Genomic DNA, 20571 nt, shown 5'->3' on the forward strand with positions numbered 1-20571 from the left:
ATATGTGTTTGGAAATATATACTATTTTACATTTACTGTTATGGTGACTCTCTTAGCCTTACCATTATATATTATATCCTTAATCTATAGCTAACAAGAAAGACTCTATTCCATCACTCGACTAGCGAGAAATGGTAGCGCAGTCTCTTTCAAATTCTACTCTGCCGCCTTAAATAGAGAAAGGATTATACATTACATAATAAGTCCTTGATATATAAAACTGATAAGGCGGTCACATCTAGAATGCATTTCGTCAGAGTTATACTTGATAAAATTAACCTAGGATAAAACAGCAACGGTAAAAACATCTTCTGGCGCTACTTGTATTTATCAGAATAAACAATACAATAAATAGTACAGTAAAGACTTACATAATACTAGACAGCAGCATACAGTAATACACTTTTACACAATGACAACTGCTAGCTGTAGTAGCAGCACCAGTAGCTTCGAGTGGTAGATTAAGTCTGTCGCCTGGTTTTGCACCACTGCATAGTACTTGGGCCTTTACCAAAGTACAAACTATTGCAATTATTCAGACATCTGCCGGACTAGGATAACGTTCACCCATTCGCTTAGAAGTCTAAGGTTCTGAATAATCAAATAAAAGAAGAGAAAAAAATGAAAATAAGCAATGATATCAGTAATTACTATGTCAGAACCAGGGAGTTAGTCTACATGGTTGGTTGTTTAAATTTCTAGAAGCAGTAATTAAACCTCTTTCAAATCACATTAAACTATCTTGGACAAAGGAAGGTTACTAGAATTAATCTAGAAATTCCTAAAACAACGGCGACTGCTGCTGCTGCTGCTGCTGCTGCTGCTGCTGTTGCTGCTGCTGCTGCTGTTGCTGCTGCTACCACTACTACTACTACTACTACTACTACTACTACTGCATTATTATTATTATTATTATTATTATTATTATTATTATTATTATTATTGTTCAGTAGTTTTATTTTTATAACGTGCTTTCACTTCACTACCGAGCGCAGCTCTGTGCGCCTTGGGTATGTGCTGCGGTGCTCTTATGGTTACTGTATTGAAAGTGTCTTGCGTAGGATGTGTGCTGTGCCCAGTAATGCAATTTTCTGTATGTTATATATATTTGTAAGTTCTGGTGTTTTTGTTATGTATTTGTCTGAATATTTTTTTTATTATACCTAACGCACCTACTATAATAGGAATTGTTTCTGTTTTTAGATTCCACATTCGCGTTACCTCTATTTCCAGGTCTTTGTATTTTGAAAGTTTTTCCATTTCTTTTACAGAGACGTTGTCATCTGCTGGTATTGATACATCAATTAGAAAGCATTTTTTTTCTTCATGGTCTTTGACGACTATATCTGGTCTATTTGCCTTAATTTCTCTATCTGTGTGTATTGGCATATCCCAGAGTATGGTTGCTTTCTCGTTTTCTGTGACCTTTTCTAGCGTGTGTTTATACCATCTTTTTTCTGTTGTTATTCCATAGTGTTGGCATAGCTTCCAGTGTATATAGATCCCAGTTCTGTCGTGTCTGTGAATATATTCCTTCTTAGCCAGGACTGGGCAGCCAGAGATAATATGATTTATTGTTTCTTGTCCATCTCCACATATTCTACAGTTACTTGTTATGTTTCTTTTCATTACATGTTTTTGGTAATTTCTGGTGGGTAGGCTTTGGTCTTGTGCAGCAATTAAAAATCCTTCAGTCTCTGCTTTGAGTCCTGAGCTTCTCAACCATTGCTGGGATTTTTCTCTGTCTATTTCTTTTGCATTTAGTTTAGCCCAGTATTTACCATGTAGGGGCTTTTCTTGCCATCGTTTTATCATGGTCCGTTGCTGTTCTAGTTTTAGTTTGGATTTCATTTGTTTTATAGCTTTTGTTGTTTCTTCTTCTTCTTCTTCTTCTTCTTCTTCTTCTTCTTCTTCTTCTTCTTCTTCTTCTTCTTCTTCTTCTTCTTCTTCTTCTTCTTCTTCTTCTTCTTCTTCTTCTTCTTCTTCTTCTTCTTCTTCTTCTTCTTCTTCTTCTTCTTCTTCTTCTTCTTCGTATTTGCTAGGTAGATTGATTTCTTGTTTGTATTTGTCAGCTTCCTTAAATACTGAAAACAGTTTTTTGTTTTGCTCGTGTTTTGTGGCTATTTGTATTAATTTTCCTTACTTCTGGAGTAGGTATTTTTGCAGTCCTATGGTGGTTATTTTATAATAGTTTTCCAGCTGTATAAGACCCCTGCTACCTTCTGTGCGTTGTATATATAGCCTTTCCATGTCAGATTTTGGGTGGTGCATCCTATATCCTGTCATTATTTTTCTTGTTTTCCTGTCTATTTTAGATAGTTCGTTTAGTGTCCAGTTAAGGATGTTGTAGCTGTAGCTTATAACTGGGACAGCTAAAGTGTTGATACCCATTATCTTGTTTTTAGCATTGAGCTCTGTTTTTAGTATTGATCTAACTCGTCTATAGTACTCTTTCTTTATTTTTTCTTTCATTTGTGTATGTTGTATCCTATTATTATTATTATTATTATTATTATTATTATTATTATTATTATTATTATTATTATTATTATTATTATTGTCGGTGAGCTGGCTGAATTGTTAGCATACTGGACAAAATGCTCAGTGGTATATCGTGTGTCTTTACGTTCGACTTAGCCTTTCATCTTTCGGGGTCGATGGAATGAGTACCAGTTGAGTACTGGGGTCGATGTAATTGACTATCCCCTCCTCCAAAATTTCAAGCCTGGTGCCTATAGAAGAAAATATTATTATTACTATTAAGGCGGTAAACTGGCAGAATCGTTACCGCGCCGTGAAAATGCTAAGCGGCATTTCTTCGTTCTGAGTTCAAATGCCACCGGGATTGACTTCATGTTTGACCCGTCGGAGTCGATAAAATAAGTACTATTTGAGCACTGGGGTCGAAGTAATCGACTTGATTATTACCCGGAAATATTGGCTTTCTGCCAATATTTGAAACTATTATTTTTGTTATTATCGTTAAGGCGCAGAGCTAGTGAAGTCGTTAGCACGTCGGGTAAAATACTTCGCAGCATTTCGTCTGTCTTTACGTTCTAAGTTCAAATTCCACCGAGGGTGACTTTACTTTTCATCCTTTCGGGGTTGATAAAATAAGTACTATGTGAGCACTAGGGTCGATAAAATAAATACAAGTTCGAGCACTGGTGTCTCTCCCCCCAAATTTTAAACCTTGTGTCTATAATACAAAGAATTATTGTTAAAGTAACGAGCTGACAGAGTCGTTAGCACGCAGGGGAAAACGCTTAGTGATTTTTCATCTGTCATTGCGCTCCGAGTTTCAAATTCCATCGAGGTCAACTTTGCCGTTCATCCTTTCGGGTTCGATAAATTAAGTACCAGTGAAACACTAGTGTCGATGTAATCGACTAGTACCCTCGTCCAAAATTTCAGGCCTTGTGCCTTTAGTAGAAAGGATTATTATTATTATCTAGGCAGCGAGCTGACAGCATCGTTAGCATGTTGGGCAAAACGCTCAGCAGCATTTCATCCGTGCTTAGGTCCTGAGTTCAAATTCCGACAAAGTCGACTTTACCTTTTATCATTTCGGAGTCGATAAATTAAGTACCAGTAAAATACTGAGGTCGATGTAATCGACTAGGCCCCTCCCCCAAAATCTTGTGCCTTTAGTAGAAAGGATTCTTATTACCATTATTCCGCCAAGGTCGACTTTGCCTTTCATGGCTTCTTGGTCGATTAAATAACCAGTAGTAGAGCAATGAGGTCGACTATCACCCTCCCCTAAGATTTCAGGCCTTATGCTTATAAGGCAAAAGATTATTATCATTATTGTTATGTTTAAGGTGGCGAGCTGGCAAAATCGTTTGCGCGATAAGCAAGTGCTTGGCGGCATTTCATCCGTCAGCACGTTCTCAGTTCAAATTCCACTGTGGTCGACTTTGCCTTTCATCCTTTCGGAGTCGATAAAATAAGTACCAGTTGAGCAGTGGGGTCGATGTAATCGACTAGATATCTGTCCACAAATTTCGGACTTAGTGCCTCTAGTAGAAAAGATAATTATAATGAACGTGCGAGCTTGCTGAATCGTTAGCAGATCGGATAAAATGCTGTTCTTTACTTTCAGAGCTCAAATTTCGTTGAGGTCGACTTTGATTTTCATTTTTTCATTCTTTGAGGTCGATGAAATAAGTACGAGTCAAAAAATGACGTCAGTATAAATGATTTACTCCTCCCCTCAAAATTAATGGCTTTGTACTAAAACTAGAAAATAGCTTTTATAACTAAGGCTGAAAGCTGGTAGAATCCTTAGCACCGTCGGACTAAATGCTTAGCGGCATTTGTGCCATCTTTTTACACTCCGAATTCAAATCTCGTCGAGGTAAATTGTGCCCTTCAGCATTTGGGGTCTCTAAAATAAAATACTCCTTAAATACTGGGGTCAATGACTAACCCCTCCACTAAAATTCCTGGCTTTTTGCCAAATTTCGAAGCAATCATTTTTATGATTATTACGTTGAAGAATTGTTAGAGTAGTATATAATAGCACTTTACATCCTGAATTCAGATTCGCCACTTCCGAATTTCTCTTTCAACTTTCTAGAATTAACAAAATAGCCTTAGGTCGGCTCTGGTTTATGATGAAACGGATTCTTGAAATAACTATCCAGTATTTTTCATTTTCAGGCATATCATACCCGGATACATTATACAGTCTAACCTTCATCTCTGTTTTTTGCTCAAGGCGATAACATGTAATTTAGGGGAAATATGTTGGTTATTTCTAGCAAATCAAGCGATTATGTAGGGCTTGGCCTTTAGCTAGAACAGTTATCAGTGAAATTCAGTAGATGTTTAACTACTACCTATTCCCCAAGTATGTCATCTTGTTAGAAATCATTATATACATGCTTGCATTTGTGTGTGTGTGTGTGTGTGCGTGTACGCGTGTGCATGCGTGTGTGTTGCGTGCGTGTGTGCTGTGTGCATATGTGCATGCCTGTGTGCGTGCGTGTATGCGTGTGTTGCGTGCTTGTGTGCGTGTGTATGTGCGGTGTGTGTGGTATGCATATGTGTGTTTGTTTGTTTGTGTATGTATTATGAGTGTATGTGTTTATGTGTGTGCGTGTGTGTCCACGCGTGTATTGTGAATGTACTTTATGTGTATAAACGGGTGATTAACTGATCTATATTTATATTGGCAAAATCAAAAGAGCGTCGGCCAAAATATTTTGTGGTACAGATTACCTCCCTTTGCAGTAAGTGTTCAAATCCCGTGTAGATTCACTTCATCGTTTGATGGGCAAATTCCTTTCTTTCAGTATTGACTTGATTTAATAAATTAAAATCGCGGCCTAACACTAATATTCAAAGCTACTAATATAATCTATAAATATATAGCTGAGTTTGTGAGTGTGTGTGTATGTGTGTGTATACAATTCATACATTTACACAATTCCAAATTTCTTGTATAATATATGTCTATGAGTAACTTTAATAAAATGAGCGCTTCATTAGACTCATTATTTTGCATTGTCTTTTACACTGTTGCTGATATATGTGACCCCTTTGTCTTCAACTGTGTATTTCAATGTTTTGTGGTAAAACAAAAATATAATGATGAAAATGATGATGATGACAATAATAATAATGATGGCTTCAAATTGTGCCAGAAGGCCAGGGATTTCGAGGGAGGAGTTAATTCGATTACATCGAACCCAATGTTCAAATGGTGCTCATTTTATTGATCCCGGAAGGATGAAAAGTAAAGTTGACTTCAGCGGAAGTAGTTCGTGCATATGTTTGGGTGTATTATTGTATTTTGTTTGTATTGTTTGTGCAGTGTGTGTGTATACGTGTGGGTATGTGTGGACGTGTGTGTATACGTGTGGGTTTGTGTGAGTGTGTCTATGTGTCTTGTATTTGTCAGGGAGGTGTGTGTTATTGTGCGTGTGTGTGCATGTGCGTGTGTGTGCATGTGCGTGTGTGTGTATGTATGTGTGTGTGTGTCTGTGAGTGTTTGTTTTAATTGTTGGGATTGTATTGCGTGTATATATGTGTGTATTTTTTCTTTGAGTGTGTATGTGTGATTTTTTGTTGAGGAACGGGCATATTGTGTTTGTGTGTGTGTACATATGTGTGTATATATGCGTGTATGTGTGTTGTATTTGCGTGTTTGTGTGTATATCTGTGTATGTGTGGGCGTGCTTTTGTGAGTGTGCCTTGTAATTGTCAGGGCGGTGTGTGTAGGTGTGTGTATGTAGTGTTTACGTATGCGTGTATGTGGGTGTGTCTGTGTTTGTGAGTGTTAGTTGTGATTGCTAGAATCGTATTGCATGTGTATATATGTGTGTGTTTTTTCTTGGAATGTGTGTGGTTTGTGTTCGAGCGTGGGATTTTAGTGTTTGTGCGTCTGTGTATGTATGTGTGTGTGTTTGTGTGGGAGGTTTGCATTGTATTTGTGTGTGTGTGTGTGCATCTGTGTGCTTCTGTGTGTTTTTGTTGTGGATGTGTACCGGAAGGTATGTTAGAGTATGTTCAGTTGAGGTCTGTATTTTTGAATACGTATATTTTCCTTATTTATTCGTGTTTTGTTAGTGGTGTTATCTGGGCATTGGTACAGTGGAAAAACTAGGAATTTGGGGGACTTGTTTTGTGCACAGAGATCTAGGTGGCTACTAAATGGTAACTGTCTTGTGGTGGGGTCCCTCATTTGTTGGCGGTGGACTGTTATCCTGTCTCTGACAGTAGACTAGTCTGCCCTTTGTAGTCTTTGTTGCACCCTTCACACCCAAACGCATACAGAAAATTCTTTGATGAGCAGGTGAAGTTATTTTTTACGACAAAAGTGTGTCCTGACTGGAATTTGTATATTTCTCCTTCAATGAGGTGGATGCAAGTCCTGCAGTTAGATCGATCACATTTTTTCGCGGTAGGTGTCGGGCTTGTGTTGGGTAATTTTGCATTGGTGAGTAAGTTTTTTTTAGGGATTTGGGTTGTCTCTTGCTTTTATTATTTTATGGGTTTCGACTCCTTTTTTTTAGACATGGGTTTTGACTCAGTAGTGAGATGATCTTGTATATAATCGTGTAAGCTTCTGTATTTCTTGGATTGTGTGTTGAGAGAATTGGAAGACTATTCAATGTACCTTGGGTGTGTTTCAGTTTTCGTAAGTCTTGGATATCGATTGTCTTGGCCCGTTCTATTCCATTGTCAACTAATAATGCTGGGTACTGTCTTTCGAAAAGAATTGCCTTTAGTTCTTGGAGTCTTTTATTTCGTGTTCTATAATTTGAGACAATTGTACTATTCTCGCTAGATTGAAGGGGATGTTTGTCTTAGTGTGCTTTGGGTGATTGGAGGTGAACAGGAGGTTATTGTGTGGAATCAGTTGATTTGTAGTGGATATCAGTTTCAATGTTGGTGCCCTTTTTTATAATAAGAATGTCTAGCAATGGAAGTTGGTCTTGACTATATTCTACTGTAAAGTGGATATGGTTGTTGACACTGTTGATTAAATTTTTGAATTCATTGAGTTGGTCGAGTGTGTAGGACCATAGGATGAGGCAGTCATTCAAGTAGCGTTTCCAATTCTCCAACAGGTATTTTGATTTGGATTGTTCATAGATTTGTAATTCTAGGTAGGCCCTCACCAGATTGGCATAAGTTGGGGCAACTTGGTAGCCATAGCAGTCCCTGATATCTGTCTGTAGGTATTATTATTAAAAGTTAAGAAATTGTTTTGGAGGATAATTCTTTTTTTATTCTCTCCGGGACCTCATTGGGGTATTTTTTTTAACCAGAACGACTTCCAATCCACATTGATGTGAGATCGTAGTATAACGGTTTATCACATCAAAAGAGACGATGAGAATGTCTTTTTTGGTATGTTTGGGGAGGTGGTTTAGGAGGTCCAGGTCATCTGTTACAATACTTGGTATGTGTTTAAGTATTGGTTTTAAGAGTATATCAATGGAGTTGCTTAATCTGTGTGTTTCACAGTTTGGGCCTGCCACAATTGCTCTCGCTTTGAGATTAGTGGGAAGTAGTACAGTGATGCAGGTTGAGGTGGATTTTTTGCAATCTTCGGTCATCATTTTGCTCTTGTGGATTTTCGGAAGCCCGTAGAGGTTGCTGGTTTTGCAATCAAAATTTGTTAGGTAGTCGGATTCCTTTGCCGTTAAACTATTTTGATGTTAACAAAAGTGTGTGTTTAATTTAGAAATTGTTTTTGTTTGCTGGCAGTTGACTACTCTTTCATAGTAGGTAGTATCTTGTAAGAGGTGAGATACACAGTTATTGTATTGTTCAGTGTCCAAAATTACGATAGTACTACCCTTATCTGCTTCCTAGATTGTGATGTCATAACTATTTTGTAACTCGTAGATGATTTCCCATTCCGTTTTACTGGTATTAGATTTGGGTTTAGGTTGTGGTAGTTCACTATAAGGGAAGTTTGAAAAGTAGTCACAAAATTTGTCCTGAGTTTTGTTTCTGCCTTTTGTAGGATTGTAATTGCTCTTATTGCGAACCATTGATTCAGCATTATTATTTTCCATGTCAAAAATTACTCTGTGAGGCGTAATTTTCTGAAAAAGTGTGAGACATTATCATGTATTTCACTGACGTTAGGGTATTGTGGAGTTGGAGTGAATTTCAGTCCTTTTGAGAGGATTTTGATTTGAGCCACCTCAAAGAAAACACAAATAGTGAGCGGTGTTCCACACGTCACTGTATTGGGACCATTGCTTTTCATAGTGGCCCTCTCAGATATGTTATCAACTATCCCAATAACCACCCTTGCTAGGTATGCGGACGATACGAGAGTCTCGCAGAAAATACAGAACCCCATTGGTGTTGCACGCCTGCAGCAGGAGTTGGACTAAATTTACAGATGGGCTGAGGATGATAATATGCAGTTTAATGCTGAAAGATTCCAAGTCATGTGCTCCCTATATATATATATATATATATATATATATATATATATATATATATATATATATATATATATATATATATATATATATATATATATTTATATATTTACATACACATATTTATATATATATATATATTTACATATATATATATGTTATATATTATATATATATGTGTATGTATATATATATATATATATATATATATATATATATATATATATATATATATATATATATATATATATATATATATATATATATATATATATATATATATATATAGGGAAAAGAACCAAGGTTCATGAACTCATCAATGAAAACCCACTGTCACATATAGAAAAATTAATAAGTAAAAGCATAACTTATATTTATATATATACATAGCATTGTAACTTTCTTAGTGATGGATCTAAAAACTTATTCAACAATAATAGATTTGTTTGTCATTTGTATTAAATAAAGACGCCCTTGAGCAAGTATCTAAAGATATCAGATTTATTTATGTTTTATGTTAAAATAAAGGAGACTTTCAATTTTCAACCACGCAAACGCTTTCCCTTTGGGTACTAAAAGAAACACATTTTTTCCCGTTAAAACGCTTTTCCTTTTACTTTTTCAAAGTAAATCGAGTTTCACTCGTGGATTTCTTTTGACGTGCAGTGTAATATAGATTATTCATTGCTTAGAAAGTCTAAGTGAACAGTGGAATGAATTTATCACTCTATGTATTTCTAGTTTTGTTTTTGTATCGACGTAAAAAATGACCAGCTCTCTATTGGAAGTTAGTTCCGTATCCCAGCGTTTCATTCTCTCTCACCACTAATGTTAACCCAGTCATTACTTTATGACAACCATGCTTACCACATCTTGCTATACAGATCTTCCAATTCTGCCTCGGGAATATAATAATTAAAATTTACCAGCTGATGAGATTTTGGATAGTATAATCCAGGAGATACTGTTGAAAAAGTCTAATTTCGATATTGCCAACAAAACTATTATACTATCATTCTCTTCCTTGTGAATCTCAAGTCTGTTACACTTTCTAAGTTTGGAAAATAATTCCATAAAATTGTTCTTAAAAATATACGACATCGCTAAGCAACTGTTGTTTTCTACAATTTCTATGACCCTTAGTATCTGTCGTGCCCTTAACTTTAATAATGACAACACATAAAAGATTCTTTTATTATGAACACAACTTTACGAGTTAAATAAATCCTAACTTGAATATTTTGATAGTACGTGTACACACGCGTCTATACATATGCACACACACGCATACATTTCTACAAGATGTGTGTGTGTGTGTGTGTGTGTGTGTGTGTGTCATTGTGTCTCTCTCTATATATATGTTTATATGTGTATGTAACTTATACACGTATATATGTATGTGTATACATACACACACACATATGTGTGTGTATATATATGCATGTATGTATATATATATGTGTGTGTTGATGTATATATATATATATATATATAATATTAGGGACAAAATCCAAAATTACAGGTAAAAACTCAATTAAAATCAATTTATAAAAAATTAAAATTAAATTGAGCTTTATAGATTAAAATATATATAAAAATATATAGTTTTAGGGAAAAGAACCAAGTTTCAAGAACTCATCGATGAAAATCCTCTATCACACATAGAAACATTAATAATTAAAAGCACAATAAATGAGTGTAATATAAAACAAAGTAAATATCATAAAATAAAGGTAATAAAATGACTAAACGTGTTTCATAACTAATTTTCAAATAGAAAGGAAATTTAAATCGATTTAAATCAATTAAAATTATCGAAAACAAATTCTATTCAAAAATACACCTAATCGTCAGGTCGTAAATAGAACAATAATTATAATAAATAAATATATATATAAACCAACAATAAGTACCAAATGAATTTATATAAAATACTTATTTTATAAAGATAGAAAAATTATTAAAAATAACAAAATATCAAAATAATAAACATACCATAATCATCCCTACATCCATTATAATATATGCTAACATTTATATTATATATAAAAACCAGCTTACATAAATTATTATCGTTTTAAATACAATTTAAACGAAGTTTAAGGTTAAAATAATAATAAAGATAAAATTAGTACATATTTAACCGGTGGAATATTTAAAGCTATACTATTTAAAACTAAAAACGTTTATTTAATTACCATTAAAAATCAATTGAAAAATAGAAAACTACAAGAATACTTATTTCTACAAACGTAGAAATAAAAATAAAAATATGAATGAAAAAATTATGAATGAAAAAATTAAGAATGAAAAAAATTATTAAGTATAAAAGATTAAACTTTATATATACTAAGTTTTAATAAAAAACCTTTAACGATATTATAAACAATAAAGACTAATTATTAATCAAATATCATTAATCAAAAATAATCGAAAATATAACAACACTATTCAAATCGAAGTCTTATATTATGTTGAAATGATACTCTAACTTCTAAATAATTTAGTTTAAATAAGTTATCTATTAAAAATAATCTTTAAAAAAAACCAAATGAATAATATAAAAAACAAGAATGCATATTATTTTCAAATTGTAGAAAATCATTTAGCTAAACAACAACAACAATCATTACGATAACTAAATTGCTGGAAACAGTAAGTACCTGGAGATATCCAGAGGAACAATTTATCATGACCTCTCGTCATAAAAGTAGTAACAGCAGTAAGACAGTTAAGAAAGTGCTTAATAAACAATGTATTCCTATATATGCCTAAAAAAGGCAAGATAGTTACAGCTGGAATACCTTTGACCATAGTATTTTTGCTTCATCTGTACTAACCTGGGATTAATTAGTTATATTATGCTACATCTTTTATCAATGCTATCAAATGGAGAAAATTACCTTCTCTTCTGTGACAAAGGAAAACAGAAGAGACCTTCAAAATGGACTTGGTAAATATTTGGCATAATTCTAAGTATTCAGACATTAACAGACATTCAACGAGTTCGTGGGAGTCTCTTTTGTTGTTCTGCTTACGTCACGCACACATTCGACTGATTGTACTACTATACACAGATAGTTTCCATTGAAGAGGTAAGTCTTTGGTAGCATCGCCAGACAAAAGGGTTATGCAAATATAATCACTGGTCGAAAGTTCTAAAAGTTGTCTAAAGAATACTCATTGTTGGTCTTGCTTTCTATTCAATACAATGACAATCAAATGTAAGAGGTATGTCTAGGCCATGAGTGCAGTGAATGGCTTAATGGTCTGAGCATTAGTCATGAGTGGAACAGGTGGAGCATTGGTCATATATGTTGAATAGTTTGACGATTGCTTATGAATAGAATAGTTGAGTGTTCGCTGTGAGTGTAGTAACAGATTGAGTATTGTCCTTGAGTAAAATAGTTTGAGTAACGGCCGTGAATTGAAGAGGTTGAAAGCTGTTCATGAACGTAGTACTCGAATATCATTCACAAATATAAATATTTGAGTTCTGGTTGTGGATGTAATAGTCGAAAGCCTAGCAGCTGGAAGACTAGCGTCTTGTTAACAGTTAGATGATAACAGTTTTCTTAACTTCTGAATTGACAAAAACGAAAAAAAGCTTTTTTCTTCTAAAAGTTGTCTGTGCTGCATTTTAGCAGTATGAACTCGGTTCAAATAAGACATATTTTTTGCTTTTATTCTTGTTCGACAAAAAATGCGTATTTTTTTTTGGCATATTGCTCTTTTATCTACCGATCACAACTAAAGTCTTTCGTAGCGGCATGTCTCACAGCACTTAACTTAGAGTATTTACCTATCGCCAAATTTAGATTTTTCTACAATAATATTGTCAATTTAATTTTTCAAACAAAGCAAAAATCTCATGATATATCGAAGTGTTGCAGTTTAGAATAAAAGCTTATCTACATATGTGCTGATGAAGAGCTTCTCTGTAACAGTGTGTTGTTGTCTTACATCCATTTCTTGTTTGTGTGGTGAAGTGAAGGGTCCAACACCATCCCACTATGATATTCTCGATTGATATTCTCCACTCGATGTTCTCAAGACTGCTCGCTGGGAAACTGTGTTTGCATGTATTTTATATTTAAGTCCTCGTTTGTTATTTTGTTACAGCTAGTTATATTGAGATGGTCTTTTTTTGCTATTTCTATTACTGATTTTCTAAGCAAAGAACCTTCAAATGACCATGCTCTCCATAAAGAAAGAATCCTAATTTTCAGCTTGCAAGTTACCTATCCTAAATTCTTTATCTTACACCACCACCACCACAATAGTAACAATAATGATGCAGTACCAGGCAGTGGCTTTCATGGCTTCTGATCTTAACAGATTGGAAGTGTTATGCACATTGTTTTGTCTTGATATAAAAGATGGGCTGCAGCAAATATTCTGCTCAATACCACATATTTGTTTGTCAGTTGCTTGACCTTAACCAGCTGAGTATGTCTTCTGGTGGTTAACGTCATGTGTACCTCTGGTCACGAGCAGAAGTAGTGGGGAAGCATCATAGCTATGTGTTGAGAGGAATTCTTTGGGGTTTGGAAACATGGGTGTTTTGTTCATCATCCTTAAACAACCCTTATTTAGGGACCTTTTGAGCGGAATGTGCTACTCGACCTGAAGAAAATTCTAACTGGGCCCCACCTGCGAGGTCATGCGCTGTTTATCTTGATATGAAATCACCATGTCGCGTACATATGGTTGTGTTGCATGTGCCTGGTGTACTCTTATCGAACGGGTAATCATGATGGGTATACTGCGCTTCGTATATTTTATTTCGTATATTTTATACTTTGATGGCATGCACTGCTCACTCACTCAATAATAATAATAATAATCATATACAGTGGCTCCCACGGCTTCTGATTTTAATTAATTGGAAGTGTTAAGAAGTGCATGTCTTGTCTTGTTGTAAAAATGGGCTGCTGCAAATATTTTGCTCAATGCCACAGGTTTGCTTCTCAGTTATTTGACCTTTCCAATGACTGTATTACCCATGTATCCATGATGAGATGCTAGGGTATAATTCGCGGGTGTTTTTGCCGCTATTTCTACCAAGTCTAGCGACTACACAAAGGCTTCTGTTTCTTTGTTGCAGTTGTTTTTTTCATTAGTCTGTATTGTTTCTGTTATTATCGGTGTCCGGTTCCAAGTCGTAATTATCCATTCTTTTCATTCCAGAAATGGTGTGTCGGGGAATATAATACTCAATGCTTCTTTTATTTTAAAGACAGGAGAGTGTGATTTAGCTGAGATCTGACACTATTTTGTGTAGTAAAGTGTTGTTGTGTCTATTCATGAACTGTTGCTGCTGTTGGTATGGTTTATGCCAGCGTTCTTGCAGTTATATGAACAATTATTACCACTATGCTGATAACTGATATCCCCACTTCCGTTTGAAAGAAAAAAGCTTTTACTTCTACCGTCATGAAAAATATCTCCTGTTATCACACTCGTGCACATATTCATGACAGAATGAAAAACAAAGTAAATTTACAATTCCTTTTCTTAGATGATGAGTACACCAAGCTGGAATGTTCTCCTCTTCCTTCTCCTCATCGTCTCATACACTTCAATATAATAATCCTTTCCACTACATGCACAAGAATTGAAAGTTTGGGAGAGGGAGATAGTCGATTATATTGACCCCAGCCGCCAACTGGCATTTATTTAATCGACCCCGAAGGGATGAATGCAAAGTCAACCTCGGTGGAATTTGTACTCAGAGCATTAAGACAGATGAACCTTCGCTAAGCATATACTCCGGTGTGCTAACGTTTCTATCAGCAAGTCTAATGAGGATCAGCGTGGAAAGGCGCTTGAGTTGAAATAGCCACTTTAAATGATAGAGGACTACTACACAGTCATTCGACCTGTTAGTACAAGTAATCATATATCGAAAATATAACGATCTAAAGTCTGAAAAGAGGATAATAATGACCTACATGGAAATAAGATGTAACAGTGTGAGCTTGAAAGTGCTTGATCAAAGATGTGCACAATCAATGTTGACGGGGTTTAAAGAGCAACAACAACAGCAACAACATTATAGACAGTAGCGACATTAATTTTCTTTCTCTGGTGCGTTTTTACTTTTTCAATGAGGTCCAAGTTTGAGTGAAAAGTAGGGAAAGAGAAAGCGAGAAATCGAATGGAAGGGAGAGAGAGAGAGGGTGGAGGGAGGGAGGGAGGGAGAGAGAGTGCATGCGTGTGTATATGCAGGTGAATAATATGTACCCCAGCCAGTGTAACTTCATTAGCCGTTGAATATTAACTCCAACAGCAACAATAATATTCTGATTTTCTAGAGAGGAGGGGGCTAGTCAATAATATCGATCCTAATGCTCAACCAGTACTTATTTTATCGACCTCGAAAATGAAAGGCAAAGTTGATTTCGGTGGAATTTGAACTCAGAATTTGAACAACCGGAATAATTGCTTCAGTGCATTTTGTCAGTCATACTAATGTTTCTGCTATATCACCACATTAAGAACAATAATAAAATGGTTTCGAATTTTGATACAAGGCCAGCAATGTCGAGGAAAGAGTGATTCGATCACATCGATCCCAGTCCTCAACTGATACTTAATTTTATCACCCCCGAAAAGGCAAACATCGACTTCAGCGGAATTTGAACTCAGACCGTAAAGACTGACGAAATGCCACTAAGCATTTTGCACGGCTTGGTAACCACTCTGCCGGCTCGCCGCCTTGACAATAATGCTAATAATGTTTTCAACTATAGGCACAAGGCCTGAAAGTTTTAGGGAGGGGGTTAGTCGATTACATCAACCTCGGAACATTTGGTACCTATTTTATAGATCCCGAAACTATTAAAGGTAAAGTTGAACTCAGCGGCATTTTAACTCAGAACGTAAAGGCAAACGAAATGTTGCTAAACATTTTGTCCGGCGTGCAGACGATTTTGCCATCTCTTGTCTTACCGCCTCCACCACCACCACCACCACCAACAACAACAACAACAACAACAACAGCAATGTTCTTTAAGGGATAAAGAAAATTATAATGAAAAGTAACACTGATATTAAATCACGAACGCATAAAAAAATATAAGGACGAACAAGAGATAGATAGTCTGAGACAGGCAAATAAATAGAAATAGCGACAGAAAGAAAGGGTGAGAGAGAAAGATAGAGAGAGAGAAAGAGAGAGAGAGAAGGAGAGAGACAGAGAGAGTGTGAGTGGAAGAGAAATAAAAAAATGCAAAAAAGCTTGGAATTCTGCAGCAGAAATTACATGGGAACGCGTTCTTTAAAACCTGTATTTGAAGCACAAGCAGGAATATAAGCGACTTATTATATGGGAAAATATAAATGTTATTATATGACGTTATCTTCGTATATTGATGACGTTTCGAAACAAGAAACTTGATAAAATCGCGACTACTGTTGAAATATTTAAAGAAAGAAGGGAGATAATTCTAGTTTCACTTTCGTCTATCAGCTGTACATTTATAGACAATATGCCTATAAAATTGTAATGTTTTATGAATATAAAAAACATTGCTTTAATAATAAATTGAAACTCAGTAGAAAAATATTAAGTGCAATAGTTTATATTATTAAAAATTATAATTAGTGATGTGAAATATGCTTAATTTCGTATGTCTACGCGTCATAGTAATAAAAGTAATAAGTATTTCCTTTGTGATGGCTATTCTGCCAGTATATACAGGTGTTTTAATATATGGTGTGTTGCACACCGTTCTAATGAAAACATGTCATTTGTTTGTTCAATACGTTTCATGGTTAAGTAAAGCTATATGTGTAGGAATAAATCATTATACGAATGTACCTGTATGTAAGTCTGCGGCTACGGTCTGCGTCTGAACATATGCACATACAAACAAGCAGTTTATAGATAATAGTTGCCGAAATGAAGAATGGTTCGTGAGTTGCTCTCAGGTGAACATGTTGCAAACCGTGGTTTTTAAGTAACTATAATTTTCAACTCGTAAAAGTTGTTGCATGTGTTAAAAATATCTTCCACGGAATAATAAAAGAATACTTGCTGTACCTTTCTAATATACACATTTAAAATTTTATATTATTTCCAAAATAGTATTCAGCATATAATTATGCTATTGGTCTAAAAAATGATAGTGTATAGTGTGAAGTGCATGATTAAAAAACAGAAAAAAAAAAAAAAATAAATAAAACAAAGTAGTGGCTGTATTTGAGAAAAAGTTATGAAGTCAGATCTGAGGTTGTAGAATCAATAAGTATATCATCATATCTTAGGTCAAGTAACTTAACAGTCTTTACGCTGTAAGATTCTGTCAAGTCCGATACTTATTTTTCATAAATTCCATAGATTTAAGTAAGCATAATTGGCAAACAACTAATCTGGTTTGCACATTTAAACCGGTTAGCAAAGGAAATCGAACAGATAATGATTAAGCGGTTAACGGTATCAACGATTGTTTCTTGCTCGATTTTTTTTCTTTATCTATTTATACCTTTCTACATATATACAAGCTACAACACGCGTAAAACAATAAGTATAACACACACACACACATGCACACACTCAAACATATGCGTGCACACACACACACACACACACACAACATGCACACGCTCCGACGGATTCACGCGTGTAGATATATATATCACATATAAATAAGTCGGTATATGTTTTTCATTACGATATGTATGTTTTAATTTGTTCATCACTTTTACATTAATTTATATGTATCTGTCTTTCTCTCTCTGCATGCATGTGTTCACAAACACACACACACACAAACACACACACACACACACACACACACACACATACACACAAACACAAGCACACACATGCACATACACAGATGAAAAATATTTAATTTAAGGTATATATATCAAAATAAAGTGCATTGATATATACATACAAAGGCCCAAACTCACACCTTCACATATACATGTATATGTGTGTGTGTATATATATATATATATATATATATACATATATATATGTGTGTGTGTGTGTGTGTGTGTGTGCGTGCGCGTGCGTGTGGGTGTATGTGTGTATACATTTAGGCCTCCTATATGACGATCGAAATTGATGTACAATTAATGTACATATATTGGGACAGCTACAGAAACATAGAACAAACGTGCTTAAAGACGTTGATAAATGTAACTTAATTATTAAATATGTTCCTTATTCTAAGCTAGGTGACAGACAACTTTGAAACTGAGAGTAGCTTTTCCTTCTTCTCAATAACCATTGATTTTCGCATCTTATTTAAATTTCTTTCCAAGGTCACACACATAACAGACGGAGACACATATAATCACACAGGAGGTACCCCGCATACAATCTTGTCATAAACATACAACAAAAACATAAAGACAATAACAACAATGACGACGACGACAACGATGACATCGACAAAAACGATGATAAACACTACCATTACATTCACGTAACAATAATAATAAGAAAACAACAGCAACAAACATGTTTAGCGAACAAAATTCAACTTTAACCGGAGTAAATTTGTCCAAATTTATTTATATTTTACATTGAACCTTATGTATGGTATGTTGATATTTTGTTACATCTATCTATCTATCCATCCATCCATCTATCTATCTATCTATCTATCTATCTATCTATCTATCTATCTATCTATCTATCTATCTATCTATCTATCTGTCTATCTATCTATCTATCTATCTATCTATCTATCTATCTATCTATCTATATATCTATCTATTCTTTCAAATATATGTCTGTCATTTTTGTTTGTGTTTCTTTTAAACTAAACCTTCCACTTCTCTGTTTTTTAATGTTTGCATCAGTATGCAACTATGTGTGAGTGAGTGAGTTTCAATGTGTGTATGTGTGTGTGTGTGTATGTGTGTGTGTGTATGTGTGTGTATGTGTTTGTGTTTGTGTTAAAGTTCTGTCTCTTAATCAGTTTATAGCCGGTAAATCTATTGCTTAGAAGTGATATTACCACGTTACCATCCTGCAGTGACACTATCTCAAGCTTCCTGTTGTGATACTATCTCAACCACCTTGTATTGACAATATATCTACCAAACTATTACGATGCTATCTCAGCCACCCAGCAGTGAAACTATAAGCAGTCACTTGGCTGTGACACTATTTCTTTGTGAAACTACATCTACAGTATCAATGTTTCTTCCATCCCTTTGTGATACTAACTTTACCTTCCTGCAAGGACACTGTCACATTCATCCTGCAGTGTTACTATATCAGCCACCCTTTCGGGATACTATTTCCATTATCCCGTTGCAAAACTATGTCAACAAGGCAGTGGTAACATAGTATCAATACTTTGATACGACACTATCTCACCAACCTTTTTGTGACACTATCTCTACTACTTAGGAGCGACGCTTTGCCACACTGTAGTGTTCTTTCTATCAACCTGATGTGATGCGATCTGAATTTATCTTCTAGTGACACTCTCTCTCTTCCATTCGGTTTTGACTGTACTTCTACCACCCAGCAGTGAAAAACCCTGTCTCTACAATCCCGTCTCCCATCAACTTTCCTGTATTACTATTTCTAACTGTGACACTGTCTACCACAATGCAGTGATTCAGGGTGACTTAATATATCAACCCTCCTCTGTGTCTAGTAAACCTGTTGATATTGTCCACACTGGACTCATCCGCTTCATACATTCTTTTACTTCTACTTTTGCTTTATTCCACATTCATCTAGAATTGTTGTTATCCATACTATCAATCAACGTACGAACCCTTCTACCTATCTACCTACCTACCTACCTACCTACCTACCTACATACATACATACATACATACTTACCTACCTATATATCACCTACATAACTACCTCATTACCTAAATGCCTACCTACTCACCTACTTACCTATCTACTTATCTACTTACCTTCCTACCTAAATATCTACCTATACACCTACTTCTTACCTACACCCTGTCAGCGTAACCTACCTACCTACCAACCTACCTACCTACACTAACTATCGACCTACCTATTTACCTACATATTTACCTCTAAGCATACGTTCATACATAACTACCTATATATATATATATATATATATATATATATATATATATATATATATATATATATATATATATATATATATGCATATATATATGCGTGTGTACGTGTATACATATATATATATACATGCATATATATTGTATATATAACTAAATATATATATATATATATATATATATATATATATATATATATATATGTATATATATATATATATATATATATATATATATATGTTGTTGTACTTGGGGATGGTCATATTGCCAGTTTAGCCAATAAAAACACACGCACTGTATATTTGGTGTTAATTTTTTTTTTTTTTTTTTTCAGCTTTATATTACATTAATCTTAATCTTAATCTTATTTCGGCCAGAGTTCTTTCGTCACACTTCTGTGACCTCATCAGTGGTCCTTTGTTTCCTTCTTTCTTATGTGTGTCTCACCTTGCTAACTATCAGCCATTATATATATATATATATATATATATATATATATATATATATATATATATATATACATACCTACATACCTATATGACTAATTACCTACATTTCTACCGACTTATCTATCTATCTATCTATCTATCTATCTATCTATCTATCTATCTAT

The 20571-nt window shown here is 34.7% G+C and overlaps 1 protein-coding gene across 26 annotated transcripts in view; it reads left to right on the forward strand.

The window, feature by feature from the left end:
• The window catches only part of LOC106874330 (uncharacterized), a 902231-nt gene that overhangs the window by 233146 nt on the left and 648514 nt on the right, over positions 1-20571 (forward strand). For 5 of the 26 annotated variants that reach the window (XM_089347941.1, XM_089347957.1, XM_089347946.1 and 2 more), the window contains exon 1: positions 17954-18474. The exons of the other annotated variants lie outside the window; for them this stretch is intronic. The gene's annotated coding sequence lies outside the window, so the exon portion shown is untranslated. Of the gene's footprint in view, positions 1-17953; positions 18475-20571 lie in introns of those variants that run through there. 26 annotated transcript variants of the gene reach the window in all.

The sequence above is a fragment of the Octopus bimaculoides genome, chromosome 2 (assembly GCF_046866305.1).
Source record: "Octopus bimaculoides isolate indiv1 chromosome 2, ASM4686630v1, whole genome shotgun sequence".
Lineage (NCBI taxonomy): Eukaryota > Metazoa > Mollusca > Cephalopoda > Octopoda > Octopodidae > Octopus > Octopus bimaculoides.